The sequence below is a fragment of the Vidua macroura genome, chromosome 2 (assembly GCF_024509145.1).
Source record: "Vidua macroura isolate BioBank_ID:100142 chromosome 2, ASM2450914v1, whole genome shotgun sequence".
NCBI lineage: Eukaryota > Metazoa > Chordata > Aves > Passeriformes > Viduidae > Vidua > Vidua macroura.
Genome location: NC_071572.1, coordinates 115,971,757 through 115,992,467, shown reverse-complemented (window position 1 = coordinate 115,992,467; position 20,711 = coordinate 115,971,757). Strand labels below are relative to the sequence as shown.

The window sequence follows — 20,711 nt, the reverse complement described above, 5'->3', positions numbered from 1 at the left end:
GAGCTGGCCGTGCCAGCTCCAGGCTTTCGGGGAGCTCGCTGGGTTTACATGTCCTAAAGGGGCAAATTTGTGGATCCTCTGCAAAGCACTGATCTCCTTTTGCTTCCTCAGCAGGTGTGGTGGAGGAGGAAAAGGAAGAGGAAAAGACCTGATTGCTGTGGAGCAGATTCCCCATCCATGGCATCATCCAGGTACGTCACGGTGCACAAACCGGGGAGGACAGGCTACAGAGGCTGCAGCTGCAGCTTTCCCACAGGGCACAGCAGAGAGAGATTCCCTTGATCCCAGTTTGTAATCCCTGTTTAATGCTCCCAGAGAAAAGTTCAAAATCCACAGGGTTTCCTGCCAACACAGCGAGGCAGGGGGGTGGAATTCCTCTGGTGCTTTGGGGTGGAAGGAATGACATCTGTGTGGCCTCAGCAGAGGGCCAGCACGGGTGCTGGCAGGTTGGGTTGCAAGCCCCTGCATCCCACACCTTCCTGGGAGCTGGGCTATGGCAGGAGGAGGTGGAATCCTTGTGGATGTGGCAGCAGGGATTTGCAATCCCTTGGGAAGACCCACGGGGCTGTGGGATCCTGACCTGTTCCTACATGATCCAGGAGCACTGGTTTGGGGTTGTGGCAAGCCAAGAGGACTCCAGGATGCCCTTTTCAGGCTAATATTTGGACTCAATGGTCCTAGAGGACTTTTCCAACCTTAAACTCTGTGATTCTAAGATGAGCACTGGTGATGTGCACTCCTTACCCTCTCCCTTCTGCCTCACAGTGACTGGGACTGGCTGGATCCTCCCAAAAAGCAGCCAAAAGGAAAAGCAAATGCTTGGTTTGTCAGCCCCATCAGCCCCACGGGCACAGGGGCCATCTCAAGGACAGGATGTGAGAGCACCAGGGCTTTGGGATGCTGCAACATCAATTTCCTCACTGGAAACAGGCAGCAAGCAATGTCCAGTTCCAGGTTTTCACCCTTTATTACAAAATACAAGCAGAGAAGGCCCAGGTGCTCGATCTGCTCTGCACAGAGTGGAACTGTGGTGGGGCAGCTCTCGTGTTAAAAGCTGCAATGAGCTCTCCCTCGTCTCTTCCTGGCATTTTCCAGGAGCATATGGGAACGTGAAAGGTCTGAGCTCTGCCTGCCCTTCACATATGGTGGAAGCTGAGAGGAGGCTCAGCCCCACACGCTCCCCCCTCAGGAAACCGGGATGTAAAAGGAAACCGTTTATTCTGGAGCCAGCTGAGGGAACAGAACCGCCCCTAAACCCGAGCCTGGCTTGAGGGATCCTCAGCTGGCCAATCCTCTGCTTCCAGCACAGCATTGCTCAGCCTGTGCTCTGTGTGCAAGTGTGTCACACAACTGCCTGTCTCCCCAGTCCTACTGCTGTCCCTAAAAGTCTTTTCCTTGTTGGGAATCAGGTTCCCAACAAGCCAAGCCCTAAAACTGCCACTGTTGATGGCAGAGGAAGGAGGGGACAGGCAGGACAGGGCTGGGGCTGCTGGGTTTGCTGCCCTGGGGACTTTGGGGGGTTGGTGCAGCAGTTTGAAGGCAGGAAAGGAGGAGGGGAGGGATGAATCCCAGGAAGGATTCCTGCAGTGGCCCAGCAGGAACAAACAGTGTGTGCAATCCTCCTCAGCCAAGTGCTGAGGATATGTAAGCAAAGGGATGCTTAGGAAGGGCCTTGGCAGCCTCTTTGTCTATTCTGCTCCTGCAGAGGCAGCAGGAAAGCTGCCCAGAGAGATACAGCAAGGACCACAGGATCTCGGACTGGTTTGGGTTGGAAGTAATATTAAAGCACATCCAGTCCTACCCCTGCCATGGGCAGGGACACCTTCCACTATCCCAGCTTGCTTCAAGCCCTGTCCATCCTGACCTTGGACACTTCAGGGATCCAGGGGCAGCCACAGCTTCTCTGGGCACCCTGTGCCAGGGCCTCACCACCCTCACAGGGAACAATTCCTTCCCAAGATCTAATCTAAAAATCTCTGCTTTAGTATAAAACCAAACAGGAAGAGGGGTTTCATCCTTCCCTAGTTTCCAAGGACCACGTTTGCCCCAACCCTGGGGATGTTATACTGATCTGATGGGACTAACCCAGTTTGTGTCCAGATCTGAGCTGCTGCAGCTTTGCTTGGGATGACAAAATGCACCCACCTGGGAAGCAAATGTCCCTTGCCATAGGTCCAGATTGGGTCAGGGGGCTTAACCCATAACGTGGCAGTTTAGGATGTGTCTGCAAGAGGCCAGGATGTATTCCAGGATGTATCTCCAAGGCCAGAGACCCTTTGGAAACAAGTGACATCTTCCCTTTGTCCCCACAGGAAACCCCACTTAGCCTGAATACTCCTGCCTGCTTCAAATACGTCAGCATAAAATTGCAGTGTGTTTTTCCCAGTCACTGTATAGATTCCCCATGAAGATCTGGCAGGGAAGAAGTGGCAGATTTCTGGAAGATTCAAGGAGCCCACATGATGCAACCCCGCTGCATTCTTGCAGAGCGACGCCTGCTCCTGGGAGCTTCAGAAGGAGCCACTCACATTTTATTCCAGCTGCCACTGGGCTGCATCCACGCATTAAAGACTTTCCCAGGGTCACATCCCTGTCCTGCCACAGCTCCTGGTGTTGCAGAGCCACATTCCTGCCTCAGGGATGTTAATTTTAGAAGCAAAACTCACTCTCTGTTTTCCGTTTTCCGTCTTTTGTAACTTGCAGGGAGGAAGGTTGTGGATGGTCCAGTGAACTTTTCTCTGTTTCCCATTTCAGACTGAAGCTAGAAAGGCTTTTTCCTGGTCTTCCCAAATGCATTTAGAAACTCACAGGCATGTTTAGTTTTGGGAACAGTCATGCATTTGGCAGTAAGAACAGCAAATATGGATCCTGGAGCAAGGGAAGCTCCGTGGCTGTTGGATGGGATCTGCCAGCTGAGTCACACAAGGCAGATCTGACTCATCACATCAGAGCTGCATCTGCAGATGTCCCAGGATTTTATAAAGTTGGGCAAGGCTGATTATCCTCTGTAAAAGCTGGGGAGACTGAGGCATGGAAGGTGAGTTTGGGGCAGAATCAGAGCCAGGCTGGTTTGTGCTGCTTTCCTTCTCCACAAGGATGCTGAGGACTTGACAGGGGGTCCCAGAGGCATCTTCTCCCTCTCTGCACAGACAATCTGCTGAGGGCTGGGACCCCAGGATGTGGAGCTGCTCTGTGTGGGATTATCCCAGCTCCAATCTCATCCAGCAGAGATGGGTCTCATGGCCAAGGGGTCCTCTGGATTTACAGAGCAGCCTCTGTATCCTTGTCTTCTCTCCCTGCTCCTGGTTACTCTGCTGTAAACCCCAGGCAGGAACAGGCTCTGCTTTGTGTTTTTGTAGCCTGTGGGACCACGATTGATGCCTTTCTCCAACATGGGTGCCCAAACTATGCTTCCCAAAATGGGAAGGGATGCAGGAGCTGCCTCTCTCTGCACCTCCAGACAGCACACTCTGAGCTCCTGGGCCAGCACTCAGCACACTGAACATCTCCTGCATGTCCCTGGATCTGACAGGCTGTTCCCAGCACTGGAGGAGGCATCAGAGCTGCTGAATTTGGCTTTGTACAGAAGGTCTCTTGTTCAGCTCGGGGCAGAGGTGCTTGGGAGAGGTGGGGTGGGAGGTTTAGATGAATGAAGATCCTTGTTTCACTCCTGATTCCCTTCAGGAAGGTGCTGGATGTTTCCCAGCTGTGCACAAACAGCTTAGATTCAGTCTTTGAAATCATTTGTACTTCTGGACTCTGTTGGCTTTGACGTCAAGACCTGAATCCCCCTGGGATCACTCCTGGTGTGGGACCCAGGGGATGCTGTGGTTACAAAGACACATGTGAATCAAAGCCTCTTACAGCTGCCCTCCTCCTCTGCATGGATCTGGCTTAGCCCCATCCAGTTGGGAATTATTTCAGGCTCCTTTGCTGCCTGAACACAGAGAAGCAGCAGCAAAGAACTTAAGGCAGCTTCTGAGTTGTGAACATTTCAGGATGCAAGTCATGGCTGTAGTTCAGTGGGAAGGAAACACTCAAATCCTGAACTTCCAAGGGTTTCTGTTGGATGTGGAGTACCCAGTTCTGGTTGCTGTAGTTTCCAATGACAAAGCTGTGTGCTGGACATGCAAAATAATGGAGAAAATGCAATTTGTATATTGTGGTGTCTTCATTTTCCAAATTCACCTCCCCAAATTCAGAAATATCTTCAGTGACTGTGATGGTGCTTGTCTTGATGAATTAACAATTTAACTATGATTTTTTTCCCTAATTCCAGTTAATAGAATAATTGGATCTGCTGGAGGCAAGTTCATCAAATGTGGGATGCACAATGAATCCACTCTGGGCTCTGTCTCTGATTCACCAGTGAAATGAATCCAGCAATTTGCTGCTTCCTGAAGCTTTCCTGACTTCCCTGGCATTTGCAGGAAGGTCCATGGTCACCCCGTGGAGGCAGGTATGAAGTGGGGCAGGGTGGAGGGACACCCAAAAAGCCCTGCAGGAATCTTGGGCACTGCAGGGCTGGTGTAGAGTCAGTGCAAACAAATCCTTGTGGGCATGAGAAGCACTGGGCTCATGGCACCGTGCACTCCAGAGGTCCTTTAGGGCCTCATCCCCTGTGTTGTCCCATTAGCTGGAAAATCCCAGTGCTCTGGCTTCAGCTGCACAGGTAATTGTGTGCCTTGGTGCCATCCCTGGGGCAGCAGGACCACTGTCCTTGAGGGTGGGATCAGGGTGAAAAACCTCCTCCAGCCTTGCCTGCCACCAGGGTTTCTGTCTCTGGTCCCAGCTCCAATCCCACGCCCTGAATCCTGCACTGGGAATACCCTTCTGGCTCTGTGTGCCTGTGGCCATGAGTTTCCCATGCTTCAGAAAGTGCCATGAACCCACAATAAATAGCACAGCCCCTGCACTGCTGTCCCTGAGCTCCCCTGGTCCCCAGTGCAGCTGGTGCTTAAACACTTGGGAGAATGAGAATATTTGGCATTTCTGGGCTGCAGAAGTGTCAGTGTGGAAAAGGCTGCAGCAAAGCAGAGAGACCAACGGAAACAGATGGATTTAAAAATAGTGGAGACAGAGAGGGGCTGGCTGGGATTCAGGAGCTACAGAGAGCACACAGATCCAATAAGGGCGCTGCAGGACTCGTTCAGACCCTGCTCCCACCCACACCAGCCCTGGGCACTTCCCCTGCACAGACTCCCCCGTGGCCCTGGCACCTTTTGGGGCTTCCCCAGGGAGCAGTGCCCAGCCAGGATCCCACCCAGCTCCACGACATCCCCAAACCCAAACGCACCCCCCGAGCCCCAGGGAATCCAGGGAATCTCTCCCCAGGCGGGCAGGGACATTCTGTCCTCCCGCTCCGTGTCCCAGTCTCGCTGCTCCCCCCGCTGCCCGGCCCCGGCACCATCCCGGGCTGGCTCCAGCCTTCCCCAGCCACCAATCCCGGGAGGAGGAGCAGGAAAGGCTCGTTCTCCACCGCACAGCCCCGGGATGTGCCCCAGCAGTGCGTCCTGGGAGCCCCCCCTCTGCCAGGGGGAGGTGTCTCCCCTTCCACTTGCCCTGGGAATGATGCTCTTCCAGGCCAGTCCTCCCTGCTGGAAGGAGAAAAGCAGAGCCGAGAGGAGTGAGGCTAGCAGGGGCCAGGAGGGGGAAAGGGAAGCAAAGATGGATGTAGAAACCCCATGCATTTTTGCTTGTTTGTTGTTTTTTCTTGTTTTGGGTTAAAAAGGACCTAAAAGATCACCCAGTCCCACCCCTGCCAAGGGCAGGGACGCCTTCCACTGTCCCACCTTGCTCCAAGCCCCATCCAACCTGGCCTGGAAGGGAAATTTAACTTATTTCAGACTCTGCCAAATATAATTTCAATTGTGATTTATTAGACTTACCACTAGAAATAAGATGATGATAGTATAGATAACCCCGAACTGTGGGAGCATGGCATGGGAGCAGCATGACAGGAAATTCCTTATGTCTTTCCAGGTTTCAGTTTCAAAGTTGCTATTCTGCCTGGGAGCAGAGAGAGGGAGTCCTTCTCCTTCTCTTTGAGGGACCTGCATGTTCCTCTTCTCCTGAAGAGGGTTCCCCAGGCTGCCCAAATCCCAATTGCCATGAGGATTATGTGAACTGGTCTTCTCTTTCCCATGCCAGGAGTCTTTTCTTTCCCTGTCCAGGGAAGGAAAGAGAGAGACAAGGATCTGCAGGAGAATCTTGGCAGAAAGACTGTGGGGATGGGAGTGACTTAGAGCAGCTCTCATATAAAACCACACAATCATTATGGCACAGAGTGGTTTGGGTCAGAAGGGACCTTAAAGCTCATCCAGTCATGGCAGGGACACCTTCCACTGTCCCTGGCTGCTCCAAGCCCTGTCCAAGCTGGCCTTGGACTCCTCCAGGGATCCAGGGGCAGCCACAGCTTCTCTGTTTCAGGGACATGTCCGTGTGTCCCCAGGGATGTGCCAGGATGCACAAGCAGCAGGCAATCCCTTTAGCAGGGAATGGGAAGGGCTGGCTTCCTACAAGACACAAGGCTGGAGCCCCCAGGGTGGGTTTGCAGTGATACCCTTCAGGTCTCCCACTCAGCTCTGCTCCACAACTGCAGCCTCCCAGCAAACAACACCCAGAAAGGGGGTTTGGCTGGTAGGGAAGTGTTTTATTTCCTTTAATTAACTGGATCTGAGCTGGATGGAGCCCCAGCCTGTTCTCAGTCAGCAGCGAGCCCCGAGCTGTGCATGATCAGAGCTGACAGCCCCAGTGGTGCTGGTGCCAGTGCCAGCAAACCCCACTGATCGACCTGAAAAACCCCTACAGGTCTGACACAAAACATTCATGCTCAGAGGATGGATATTTGGGATGAAACCTCAGCAGCAGGTCCTGCTCAGATCCCCTCCTCTCCTGAAGCTGCAGTTGCCAGCAGCAAGGAAAATCTCTGCAGAGTAACTCAGGGATTGCTTAGAGCCCCTTGCATTGGGATAACCAAGTGAAGCAGCAAGTTCTACCCTGTATCTATCCAGGAGAGACAAATTAGAGCCTGTCAGGGTTCTTAGAGCCTGGCTGGGGTGATTTACCTGGCATCTGAGTGCCTGTGCACACAGCTCCAGATGCCTCCCGCTCGCCTTCCGTCAGGACACGCTGCCTCCCACAGGGAGCTGCTGGATGAAGGGGGAATTAAAGGCATTTGTTATTCCCTGACACAGTCCATCACCAGGCTGCCTTCCCAAGGAGCTGCAGCTCAGGGGCTTGCCTTGGAGGGAGGAGCTGCTTTATCATGGCATGGCAGCTCGCCCAGGGAAGAGCTGGGAGACAGCTGGGATTTAATCTAGAGCTGGAGTTCTGCTCCTGTGGGGAGGTCAGGGGTCGGAGAGATGAGCCAGGCTGCAGGAGGGAGGCAGGGAGGGGGTTTCACACTGCTGCAAGCACTCCAGCAGTGCCTCCCCAGCCCAGCCTGGCAGGCAGGTCCCAGCCCCAGCGCTCTCATCCCAGTTCCCAGAGCTCTGTGCCCTTCCCTGACCTTGGCTCATCAGGAGCACGGAGTTGGTGATGCTCCATCAGCTCCATCCCATGTCTCATCTGTGCTTGCTGCCCACCCTCCCTGCACCCCCAAGTGTTTCCCTTGGGGAATCCTGTTCTGTCTCCAAACCCCTTCTGCTTCCAAAGGATTTCTTTCCACACTCCCAGCTCCCCTCTCCATCCTATAAACGGAAAGGCTTAGGCAGGCACTGCTGCACTTTTAGAGCTGTGTGACCACGAGATTTGCTGCAGCCAGCCCAGTCAGCTGATCCAGCCACACTCACTCAAGGAATCATTTTCCACTGATGTCCAAGCTGTGGCTGCACAGAGTGGGGGGAAAAAAAGGAGACGTGGCATGTTTGGGATAACAGGTGAAAGAAAAGCACGCTTGGAGAGGGGGGCACAACTCTGCCCTTCCTATATCCGAGCTGCTGCATCAGTCAGGGTAAGCAGTTGTAGGATGAGGTTATGAACCAAAAGAGAGTGGATTTAGATGGGATATCTGGAAGGAATTCTTGGCTGTGAAGGTGGTGGGGCTCTGGCACAGGGTGCCCAGAGAAGCTGTGGCTGTCCCTGGATCCCTGGAAGTGTCCAAAGGCCAGGCTGGACAGGACTTGGAGCAACCTGGGATAGGGGAAGGTGTCCCTGCCCATGAAACTGGATAAGCTTTAAGGTTGCTTCAGCCCAAACCAGTCTGTGATTCTGACTGGGTATTTTCCTGAAAACCAGGCCCTCCTCTGGACTCTTTCCTTCCATCTCCAGCTTTCCAAGATCTCATTCCAGGTTCTGTACCTTGAGAAACTGAGGTGTGCCCCCAAAGCTCCCCTGAGCCTGCTAAATCCTGCAAGGCTGGAACCATTGCTGTTGTGTGAATCCCACAGGGCAGCTCCTTCTGCTGTGGGCTGTGGGGCCAGGCTGTGCCTGGTGGCCATGGCAAGAGGCACCTGCTGCCCCTGTGCCTTTGTCACTTGGCCTGGAGGAGAACTGGAGCTGGAAAGGGAGTGACTGCAGCTTCAGCAGATGGCTGTCCCATGAATCATGGGCTACCTGGCTGTGTGGTCATCCTGGATGGCTCCTGCTGGACCTGTTTGTGCACATGCAGCTGAGCTGAGGTTTCCTTGGGAGGGCTGAGCTCCCTCACGTGCCCTGCCCAGCCCTGCTTGCACCTCGAGGCCACCACAGGGACAATTGGCACATGAGATGTCTCTCTTTGGATGCCCAGTCTCGCCATCCTCGTGATGGGGCAGCTCTGCCCAGTATTGCAGAATTCCCCTTCCCCTCCTTCCCAAAACACACAGCTGGGAGGGAGTGGGGACCTCTTGGGACACGTCCCCAGCTGAATTCAGGGGATTCAGGGAAGGTCTCTGCTTCTTGGCTGATCTTAAGCTGCCCTCAGCCCTTGTTGCTGTGGGGGAACATCTCCAGGCGAAGAGAGGGGCAGGAGGGGATGGGTGAGAGGGAAATTCCTGCCAGGAATGAGTCACCCTCTCGTGCTATGCCTGGAAAAAGCAACTGCTCCCATCCTGCTGCAGTGCTGGGGCAGAAGGGGTCCCTCATTCCTTTGGGACCCTTTTAGGGACAGGCTTTGTATTTTCCTGCTTTAAGGTAAGTTAGGCTGGAGTTCCACCCAGTTTAGGGAGAAGCAGCAGAGCCAGGTATCAAATCCTAAATGACTTCCCAATTCCTGGCTGGTGAGGCACAAAGCATAGGGTGACTTTGTGTGGTTTACCCACATCCTTTGTGTCATTTTAAACTGAGGGGAGAGATTTTAGATTAGATATTGGCAAGAACTTCCTTCCTGTGAGTGAGGTGAGGCCCTGGCACAGGTTCCCAGAGCAGCTGTGGCTGTCCCTGGATCCCTGGAAGTGCCCAAGGCCAGGTTGGATGGGGCTTGGAGCAACCTGGGACAGTGGAAGGTGTCCCTGCCCATGGCAGGGGTGGCACTGGGTGGTCTCTGAGTTCTTTTCCTACCCAAAACAAGAAAAAAAACATTTATTTCTGCTTCCCACCCTGCTTAGCATTAAATTTTCTGAAAGATTCTCCTGCACAGGAGCATCCTCCTGAGCAATGTGCAATTTGCAGGAAACATCCCTTGCTTGTGCAAAAAGCTGAAACTCTCCTGCCTAAAAAACTATTTTTTATCAAGGAATACTGGAGATGGTTTAGGCAGAGAGGGAGCAGCACTAAACCAGCTTTGAGCGTGGCTTTTAGGCCTGTGACGGAGCTGCACAGCACAATCCAAACTTAACTTTGTGGGGTGCAGGATTTGTGCTCTGGGAGAATAACAAACCACCCTCTTGGGCTGAATCTGGCTGGAATTTGAGGAAATCCTGTGTGTTTCTAATCTTAGGCTGCTTTTTCCCTGGGTAGTTTATTCCTTTAAATAGAAGGGCTTACATGGGATTGACTCCTACAATCCTTGTAGCCTGGCTGGGCTGTAATCTTTAATGGGCAGGGATGTCACATCTCACATCCCTTCTGCTGTGAAGGGAAAACACCCAGGAGCCCTGACTTCCTGAGGTGTCACCTGGAGATCTGTCCCAGCTCCTTCCTGCCCCCTTGGAATGGCAGGGAAGGGACCCTGGTGTCTGACAGGACCCAGGGAAGGGCTGGAGCTGTGCCAGGGCAGGTTTGGGTTGGAGATCAGGGAAAGGTTCTTCCTCCAGGGGTGCTGGCACTGCCCAGGCTCCCCAGGGAATGAGCACAGCCCTGAGGCTGCCAGAGCTCCAGGAGCTCCCAGGGATGCCCAGGGTGGGATTGTTGGGGTGTCTCTGCAGGGCCAGGGGTTGGACTTGACCATTTCTCAGGACTGAGGGAGGAGAAATGCCAAATGTGGTACAAAACAGGTCAGGGAGCTTTGTCCCCACAATGTGCAATGGCATGAGGAAACAGCTTTTCTAGGATGGCCAATTATGTATCTGAATGTCCATTTAAATTTCAGATCTCCAGGAGAACCATCCACCTCATCCCTGGCGAGCAGATCCGGGTTCCTCCACAGCTTTCCAGCAGGATTTGCAGTGGGTGGCTGCAGACTGGAGAGCTTGGCAGCTTTTTCAGTGGTGCTGTTTGCTGCAGAAACCACGAATTTTTACCCTTCTATGGAATAATCACATCCTGATGAAATCCAGGATTTGTGCAGCCAAGCTGACTTCGCAAGTGCCACCACCCTTTGCAGCTGCCAGGACACCAACCCTGGATTTCCTGATCCTCTTCCTCAGCTCTTCAAATCCTCCTTCCTAAACCAATCCTGAGCCAGAAGAGCATGTCCTGGAGGACAGCTCCCAGTCCATTTTTCCCATAGTGGGCAGCAGCTCCCACACCAGCATCCCCTTATCTCTGTGCATCCCTGTCCAGAGGCTCCTTGGCTGCCCCAGCCTGCCCTGACTGCCCCACCTTGCTGATGCATCTGCAGCCCTCCCTCAGGGCACAGGGGAGGCCGAGTGGAGCCTTTCCCTTCTCCCACCACCCCGTCTTGGAGCGTGTGGGAAGCTCAGTGCTCCTGGGAGCTTGGGATGAGTCAGTGTTTGCACGTCCTGAGTCACTCCAGGGAGTTGCCAGAGAGGTGAGGGGGGGATGCCCAGTCTCATCTGGGGGTGTAAACATCCCAGGAAGTTCTGTCTGAAAGAAAATTCCCATTGAGAGGTCACCACCTTGTAGGGTTGCTTCCAGCAGGGCCACCACCACGGACCAGAAGTGTCACCCCATGAAAAAAAAAGTTATTTCCTGGCCCTGCTTCCATGTGAATCCTTACAGACGACCCACAGCTGGTTATTTGGGAGGGGTGCCACATCCCCAGCCCATGTGTCCTTGGAAACTTCCTGGGACATGCCTCTTAGCAGCTCCCTCAGAGCAAGTTTGTGGCATCAGGGCATCCAAGACGCCAGGGAGGCCATGGAGGAATGCCAGGCAAGTTCTCAAAGCAAGGCTTTTGGGATGTCTTTTGAGTAGAATTAATTCCCAGTCCTCCCACTGATTGCAATTTTTATCACTATTTTTGGGGTTTTTTTTTTTTGAGCTAGAGATGCTCCTGAGCTCCTGTGATGGCTTTGGGAGTGGATTGGCTCAGGAGTCCATCCCTGGTGCTCAAAGCAGGTTTAAGATATAAAGGGGAGAGTGGACACCCTTGCTGACACCCACAGGCACCTGGATGTCCTCTGTGCCTTGATGCACTCCCAGAGAACACCACAGGATACTTCAAATACACACCCAGGCTTTAGATTTTTACCTCCATTTCCAGCTTGAATGCAATAAATTCCCAGGCCAAGAAGAGCTGGAAGAAGCACCCCAGGGTTTTCTGTTCTCAGAGTCCCTGCCTTTAACATGAACTAAATTTTCTGTGCTTGCTCAGAGCAGATGCTGAGCAGGGAGTGAGGCTAGAAAAACAGGGGGTCACGTCAGACTTTCTTTTTCTCTCCTCTTAACACTGAAATAAAAATACATCCCAAGCTTGTTTTGGGATTAACAAGAAAAAAATCCCTCTTGATGGGAACCATCTGTGGCCGGGAGATGCCGGCTGCTCTCTGCCTCCCACCCTCACCCAGACGCTGTCATTCAGGGTGTGTTCCTCTCCCAAATATTATTCCTCTCATCCCTGTGCTGGTGGGAGGAATCCCAACTATTTTAGGGAGGCTTTTCTCCCAGCATTTCAAAGCAGCAGCAGCTCGTGACACCTGTGGAGGGTAATGTTTGCTCTCCTCATTACAGCCCCAGTGCCCAGCACAGCTTGCTGCTGGCTGCTGGGCTCGGAGGGGAGACACTGCAAGTGCCTTGGGTGTGACCTTTCCACCCCAGATGTCACCTCAGGGTCAAAGCAAACATCTCGAGGCCTCTCTGGCCTGTCCCACAAACCAGGAGGGGAAATCTGCCCCGAGGAGTGGAGATTCCCTGGCTCTGCCTCTGCTGTGCTGCTGGAAATGAGGGGTTGGTGCTGGTGCCTTCATGGTGTCGAAGAATGAGGGTGATTTCTGGGGTGGACCTCGGCCCCAGCTGAGGTTTTGGGGTGGGAAATGCAACTTCTGGGTTGGGTTGGCAACGGGAGGATGAAGAGGTGCATTTGCAGCATCAGAAATTCCAGAGAGATTTGGAGCAGGGAGAAGCCTCCAAGGCCAGGAAGAGGAGAGGAAGCTCAAGGTGAATCCAGCAGGACCCAGGGCAGGTCTGGCCCGGGAGGAAAGGCTGGAAGTGTTTCTCTGCTCTCTCCATGCAGCTGAGGAGGCTGCCTGGCTGAAATGTCTCCTCCTGGGATCAACTGCTGGCTGGTTGAGCAGGAAGCTGGGAGCAAGACGAGCCCAACAGGTTCTGGGCTGTGAAACCTCCTGGATGGCAGCACATCCCTGGCCTGGGATCCAAGAGCTGAACTGAAATGGGCCCAAATGAGCATTTTGGGGGCTTTCCCAAACCTGGCTGCATGAAGGATTTTTGTGTGGGTCTTGACATCTTCAGAGTGATCCAGGCCTGGCTTGGGAGGTGGTTTGGATTGATTTGGAAAAAGGGAGGCAGGACATTCAGGCCTTGCTCACCCTGCTCTCCTGCTTGTCCCCCAGTGTGGAACCCCCCTCCCCAGTTCCTGAACTCTCCCAGGACTGAGTTAATCCTTACCTCTCCTCCATGGAGCCCAGCGGGAGCTGGTTGGAGTGAAGGATGCTGCTCCCTCCTTCCCAGTGGGGCTGGCACGAAGCATCACAGTGGCACTGGTGGATTTTATTCTCCAGCAGATGAAGGCAGAATGCTTTCCATCTTTGAGGCTGGCAAAATCCATCCCCTAGACACGGGCTCGTCCCTGCAGCTGGGGGTGCAGCCCACGCTCCCATCCCAGGAATGTGGGATGTTCTGGTGCTGCTTTGCCCAGCCCACAGGCTGGGAACAGGCCTGGCTGCTCTCAGAATATTCCATGGATCCCTGAATCCGTGGCCATTGTAAGGTGCTCACCCAAAAGCTGGTGTTGTGCAAGGAGGACTCATCTTTTCGAGATCTTTTAACAAATCCCTCCTGGGCCAAGTACACCCCAAAATGCCACTCTGCTTTTAACAGAGAAGGGTGTTTGTGCACAGTTACTGATGCTTGGAAAGCTGAATGCAGCTGCTGTGCTTCACCGACCAAAAAGCAATTTACAGATTAAATTTGTAAACATTTATATAAACTGCTGGAACAGCATCGTGTAGAACAACATTATATTGTAACAGGAAGAAAAATTGCTGGGGTTTTTTTGTTTGTTTGTTTTTTTTGGGTTTTTTTTTTTTTTCTGTTTTATTAGAAATAGAGGGAAATGGATTCAGATAACATTTTTCAGACGGTGAGGTTTTGAACTCTGGGGCTTTAATTTCAGCAGTGTTTGTGCACACATGCTCCATCTCAGGCAGGCTGAGCTGAGGCTGGGATGGGTTTTTCATCCCCTGTAATGGGGTAAAACCCCACATCTCCATCCAAGAAAACTCCAGGATGGAGAGGATCAGAGAACTGATGCTCCCCCTGACCTGGCTGAATAACAGGGGCTTTGTTCAGGGATCCAGGTCAGGGATTTCATTTCAGTACCTGCAAAGAAGCCATGAGAAGAATGCAGCAGGTTCCTCCCGGCGTGGAGAAATGCAGAGATATCTCCAAAAGGTGTTTAATATTAACTGGAGCAGGGCACATCCCTGAAGGGTTTGATTGTGAGCCTATCTGTGTTTGTATCCAAACATCACCTGCAAATCCACAGCGTGGCCAGAGCTGGAGCGGGTGAAAGTCCTCCTGGAGGGAGCTGGATCAATAATGGGTTTGTCAATAAAGATCATCCCGTGCTGGCACCAGGAATGTGAACCACGAGCCCAGACCTTCCTGTGCAGGCACAGAACAAAGGCCTCAGCCAAAAGGCTCTGATGAATGTGTTGGTGAAGAGAAGAGGGCTGGGTGGGCAGGGAGCAGAGGGAACAAAGCAGCCCTGTGTGCACGGGGCAGCCAGGGAGAACGCTGGGATTTGCCTTCCAGGGTGGATGTGTTGGCAGCTCCTCCAGCAAAACCCACTGGGATTTTGATGCAAGCAAGGTTTGGCCTTCACACTCATCCTCTCTGACTCTTCTGGTCAGATGTTATCAGAAGCATTTCTTGATAAAGCTCCTTCTCACAGGGCAGGGAAGTCTTGCACCACATAATGACAAATATATTTCCATCCTAGCTGTGTCAGCTGCATTTGTTTATTAAGTGGACTGCACTAGAAAATGCTGTTAAACAAAGTTTAATTTAAAACCAGTTAGTTCAGAGATGGCTTCACTTACATGCCCTGAAGTTCTCCCAGTGTATCTGGAATCATGGAATCATTAAGGCTGGAAAAGACCTCCAGGATCATCAGGTTTAACCTTTGACCAAATCCCACCATGCCCCTAAACCATATTGTGAAGTACCACACCAACACGATTTTTTACTATGGGTTTTTCTTTTTTCCACAGGACACTTGTGTTTATCCTAAGCTTGGTACTGAGAGCAGGAGCTGGAGGTTATGGATGGCTTCATTCCTTCCAGCTGTGTATTTAATGTGGGGAAAAAAATGCCAGCAAATAAAAGGTGACAAGCTCGGGATGCAGGACTGAGTCTTGTCACCAGCTGAGCTGGGGGACCCTTTGTGGCAGTGACACTGCCCAGCTCCCCTCCATCCAGAGGGCTCTGGATGCACTGACCTGATCCATGTTTCTCCAGCCCTTTGAAGGGCTGTGGGGCCAGTCCAGGAGTTGTTTGCCCACAACAATAATATAGGGCAACATCCTTTAGGGCTTCAGAGGGACAGGAGGGCACAGGGTGGTCTTCATGCTGGGAAACATCGATGGAGACTGACATTCCTCACCTTGCCAGTGGGTCACCAGCACCACAAAAACTGCTCCTGGCTCCTCCAGATCTTCTCAATTTTATATTTATTGTACTTATTTCATATTTATTTACCTGTTATGACTGAGCCATCCCTATTTCCTCCCCCACACTGCAAGAGTTCAGTGCAGGCATCAGGAGATGCTGAGGGTGACAGGGACCTGATTTACCTGCTCCAATAATCCCTGCCAGTGACTTTCCTCATGTTTATGTACATCCCTCTTATCTCCTGGAAGGGGTTGCTGGTTAACTCCCCCAGAGCAGGCAAACACAGCTATTGTGCAAACAGTGTTTCCTGACTTGGTGGACAAAAGATATCTTCATTTCCAGTTGCTGGGTAACATCAAATACTCCTATTTTCACCCTCAGCGATCTCTTCAGGGCTCACCAGTTCACCATGGCTTCTGCTGCAGGGATGGAGACCTTGCAAGGGCTTCTTGGGGAAGCCTGAGGAGGCAAAAAAAAACAAGTGAAAGAGAAGTTGAAATACAGAGGATGTAACAGGAAAATGGCTCTGCAAGCCCTCCCTGTGAATGCTATTATGGTAAAATAACGATGCCTGAGGGGACGCTTACAATCAACACCCTCCTTGCACTTATTAGAGGCACAAAGGCCTTGCAGAAAGAGGTAGGGGAAAGGACCTTAATGAAAATACTGGCAGCACAAACACAGGAAAGCGCCGAGCTCCCTGCTGTTTGCCCTGCATTCCCGAGAGCTGGAGGGGCAGAACAATGGTGTGTCCCTCGCTTCCTTCCCCTGCCCGTGCTGCTGGGATGCTCCGGGGCAGCCCCGCCGGGCTTTGGCTCCTCTGCAGGGCCACAGACACAGACACGGCTCTGCTCCACTCCTGCCAGGCATCCCCCACTAAATCCAGCCTGCCTTCCTTCAGCCTTTCCTGTCTCGCTGCGAAATGGAGATGTTGGAATCTCCCAGCCTTGCTCGGCGTCCACCATCCAGGTGTGGCAGACAGCACTGGCAGCTGAGCAGGGGTTCCTTGCTCTGCCCCCAAAAAAAGCCATGGGGCAGTCTGCTGTGCTGCCACCAGACCCTGCCTTGTTTTGCCCGTGAGTGCAGCAGCAAATGCAGAAAAGGGAACATCCAAGGTGCTCTGACATCTCTGAGAAGGCTCCAGGGAGAGCTCAGAGCCCTTGCAGGGCCTAAAGGGGCTCCAGGAGAGCTGGAGAGGGACTGGGGACAAGGGATGGAGGGACAGGACACAGGGAATGGCTCCCACTCACAACGTGGGATGTTGAGAAGGGATTTTTCCCTGGGAGGATAGAGAGGCCCTGGCACAGGGTGCCCAGAGCAGCTGTGGCTGCCCCTGGATCCCTGGCAGTGTCCAAGGCCACGTCTGGGTGATCTGGACTGCTCAGGAAAGTGTTTCTCCAGCAAAGACTTCCCCCCTGTGAGCCTGGGAGGAGGGAAAAGGGTGTTTTTCTGCCTTCAGAGGGGATAGAACAGCACTTTTTCTTGGAGGAGGCTGGTGCTGAGTTTAAGGATGAATCAACCCATTCCCCTTGATCCCATTCTTGTAGGGAACTGCAGCATCTCCCTCACCATCCATCCCAACCAAAGGCCAGAGCAGTGGCTCCTCTGAGGATTTGCCTTGATGCCCTTCTGAGCTGCCAGCCTCGTATTTCGCTGCCAGGAAACAGAAATGTCCCTTCTGGAGGAATTTTCCCTTCCATGAGCACGTAACAAAACACTTTCAGGATGTGGCGTGAAATCCCAAAACTCAGCCCTGGTTTAGAGCTGAGCCAGGTCCTAAAAAGGAGCAGCTTAAAAAGGGAATCCCACACAGGGAGTGTCACCAGGGTCCAGGGGTTTTCAGGAGGGCTCTGCAGCTGCATCCTTTGGAAGTGAAGCAGGCTGGAAATGTGAGGAATGAGCACAGCAGAAATCCCTCCCATGCCAAAGGGGGATATTTGAAGTAGCTTTGAGCATTCAAGGCTCTCAGCACGGGACAGGAGATTAAAATCTGAAACCAGCCCTCCCTGTCCAAAATTGCGTGTTTTCCTAAAGGCTGCATGGAAATTCATGGTCAATTTCCTTCAGCGACTTTTCTTTGAAACTGCACGGCCCTTAGCAGCCCAAGTGCTGCTTTCAGGGGTCAAAGATGGTCCTTCTGCTCACCTTTGCTGTCCTCACAGCTGCTGGGAGTGGCTGGAGAGCAAACCCTTCCCCAGCCCTGCATCCTGGCAGGCTCCTGTGTTGGATTCAGCTGGCCAAGTCACAGAAATATTCTGAAAATGTGCAGACTCTGTATCTTTTCAGAGGCACTTTCCTCAGCAAATGGATGCTGTAAAGAACTGACTGGCTGGTGCTGGGAGCATCTGCAGGATTTCTGGAACCTCACGAGTTTGAAGAATATTTCCTCTTGATGCCAGAAAAAAAAGATTTTTCCCTTGATCTCACAAAAGGCTTGAACTCTTTCTGCTGAAGTTAAAAGGCAATCCTTAGGCACAAAACCAAGGATGTTTAAAGTTTGGGAAAGGCACCAGACTTTGTTACGTGCCTTGGAATATCTGCATCTGTCCCGTCCCCTTCTGCACATCCACCCCCAAGCCTGCATGAAAACACATCCTAAAGCTCTGCCGTGGACCCACGACCAGGCAGCAAATAAAATGCTCCCCCAGGAGAGATTTTCATCAGGATTTAAGGTAATCCCAGCTCCCGGGCTTGTGATTCTGAAATGTCTCCTGTCAGCAGTGCTGGAAGGAGAAGCACTTGGCCAAGGGCTGCCAGGACAGCTGCCTGTACCTCAACCCTGCAGCTCCTCTGCTGTGCTGCTCATTGCTTGGATTAGACTCTAAATTCTGATTTTTCATCTCCAGTCTTTCCCTACTGCTGGGTGCAGCAGGATTATTTCTGCTTCTCTGAGGAAAAGAGCTAGTTGCCAGCGACCTCTCAGCTTAGTCTGCCTCAGTAAAGAGGAGTCTGGCATTTGGCTTGTGATTGCTTGTTATTTTGACAGCACATCCCTTCCTTTTGCTCTGCTTGGATCAGTCTCTACTTCAGGGCTGGGCCAAAGAAGTGGGAAATGGCCAATTTGCAGGAAAAAAAAAAACGAATCCATTGCTGTCAGCCAAGTGTTTTGTCACCTTGCATCAAGAAGGGCAAAGGATTCACAGCCAGGACACAGCTGAGTTTTGGACACAGTGCTGGGCAGGGCTGGGCATCCTTCTCATCCCAAATAACCTGTGCTGCTGCAGTGTGAGGAAAACCAGTCCTGAGCATGGCGTAGATCCAACAAAACACTCATCCTTCCCCAAAAATGCTACAGCAGGGTGGCCTCAGTGTGGAGATCAGGTCCACCTGCACACTTGGGAGTTCCGGATCTAATGTAGGTGCAGGAGATAAAGGTGGGTAGAAAAAAATGAAGGGTGAGTTGGAAAGGTGGAGAAGAATCAGGAGGCTGCAAAGCCCTGACCCTTTTTATTCCACCTCCATCCACCCAGGTGGGAACACAACACATCCCTCCTACCCCGAGCTGTGCCTGCCCCATCCCTGGAAGCGTCCAACGCCAGGCTGGCCGGGGCTTGGAACAACCCGAGACGGTGGAAAGGGGGGTCGGAATGCGACGATCCTTAAGTTCCCTTCCACCCCAACCCATTCTGTGATTCCCAGGCGCTCGCTGCCCTTTTGGGGCTCAGCATTCCCAAACCCCCCTGGCACAGCGCCAACCCAGCGGTGCCCCCCCCCCCCCCCAAAAACCAGAACCCTTGCGGGGTTCGCTCGCAGCCCAAAAGAGACGAACTCCCCACGGCTGGGTGCAGCTTCCTTTGCTTCTTCTCCTCCTCCTCCTCTCGTCCCTCCGCTCCTCCCGCGCCGCCCGGGGCGGAGCCGCCCGGCCCCAGCGCCCGCCCCGCTCCCGAGCCGAGCCGAGCCGGGCTGCGGGGCCGGGGCCGCGGCCGTGCCAGCGCCGTCCCTGCGCCCTTCCCTGCCGGCCCTGGCTCTGCCCTGCCGCCGGGGCCGGGCTGCCCTTCCGCGGGGCTCGGGAACCTGGCGGATTTCCCGGCGGCTGCAGGTAAAGGGAAGGGGAGGGCTGCGCTGGGCTGGGGGCTTCCCGCATCCCCCGGGCTGCGGGGTGATGCTGAGCTGCCGCTGGGTGGGACAGCTCTGCCGGCTCGGGTTCACCCCCAGAAGGTGCTCCGGTGTCCGAAGCCGCGCTGCTTTGCCCCGAAAGGTGTTTCTTTTCCGTGCCCGAAGGGTGTTGCCTTGCCCTGTGTGCCCCCCTCCCCGCGGGTGCCTCACCTGGCCGCAGCATCCCGAGCGAAGTTGGGGATGCGAGCGGCTGCTCCCGGGGCTGGGGGACGTGGGTGGGCACCCACCTGCGGAGAGGTCCCGGGGAGCCCCCTCTGGTCCCCGAGACCCTCAAAGTGTCCGGGTGTGGATCTGGACACGGCTGTTCCCGGCTTGTCTAACAGGGAGCGCTTGGTTTTGGTATAAAACGATGGCATCTGCGGTGTCCCGCCGTTCCAGGGCTTCACACCGCTGCTGTCCGGAGCTGTAAAATCCTGAGGCAGCAGAATGCCAAGAGGGATTTATTTATTTATTGTTGCTGGTCCAGCTGGAGGAGCGCTCGCTGCCCATCCGGCTCCCTGAGGATGCTCAGGGATGTCCTGGATGGCTCCTGGCGACATTCCCCGGCAGCAAAGCCTCTGTTAAAGACCCCGAATTTCCAGCGAGCACTGAGCAGAGAGGGTGAAAAAAGGTGAATGTAAGAGGGTGCCGCTTTCTCTTGATGCTTGGCAAATAAGCTAATTCACAAAAAGAGTAATTCAGGGAAAAGAGAGGGGGGAAAATCGTCTCGTTGGTGTTTTATTGAAACCCTCATCCACGTCCTGTCTGCTCCCCGCCCGGAAAAACTGGGCATGGAGGAGTTGCAGTCGGCATGTGAGCCTTGCTCTGGAAAAGGGCTGCTGGAGCAATTCCTGGTGTGGAAGCTGTGAAATTTCACCCCTGGCGAGATGGAAATGGGGATTCTCCAGCCAGGAAAAACCTGGCTGTGTCGAACTCGCCGTGCTTTGGGATTTTAGGGCTGGGTCCTTACAGCCACTCTTGTTGTGTGTAATCCTGTTGGCTTAAGGGTTATTTTGGGGCTGGAGAGGGATTAGGGATAGATGACAGGAACAGGCAGAGCCATGCTGCATGTGAAATTGAAAAAATAATGAATTATGGTTCTCCTTGCTGGCTCTTTGTCCTGTTGGGAAGGAGCCCATACAGATTTTTCTCCATTAGAAAGTTACACTGTACACGGAGAACGTTAAATCCAGGGTGCTGGAGTCTCCTCAGGATGCTCCAGCTGCCAGGAAATTAGATTGCTGCTGATTAGCAAGTACGAGTCAGAGTGGTGCTGCTTCTTA

The 20,711-nt window shown here is 53.2% G+C and overlaps 1 protein-coding gene and 1 long non-coding RNA gene across 6 annotated transcripts in view; both read left to right on the top strand.

Annotated features, from left to right (window-relative positions):
* The first annotated feature begins 122 nt into the window (after nt 1-122).
* Nucleotides 123-14,309, top strand: LOC128804064 (uncharacterized). The gene is made up of 4 exons (XR_008435919.1): nt 123-191; nt 2,755-3,037; nt 4,280-4,459; nt 10,451-14,309. It is a non-coding gene; the product is annotated as an uncharacterized LOC128804064 (long non-coding RNA).
* A 4,917-nt stretch (nt 14,310-19,226) lies between these two features.
* GDPD5 (glycerophosphodiester phosphodiesterase domain containing 5) overlaps nt 19,227-20,711 on the top strand; it is a 104,424-nt gene continuing 102,939 nt past the window's right edge. For all 5 annotated transcript variants that reach the window (XM_053971497.1, XM_053971496.1, XM_053971494.1 and 2 more), the window contains exon 1: nt 19,227-19,372. The gene's annotated coding sequence lies outside the window, so the exon portion shown is untranslated. The remainder of the gene's footprint in view (nt 19,373-20,711) is intronic.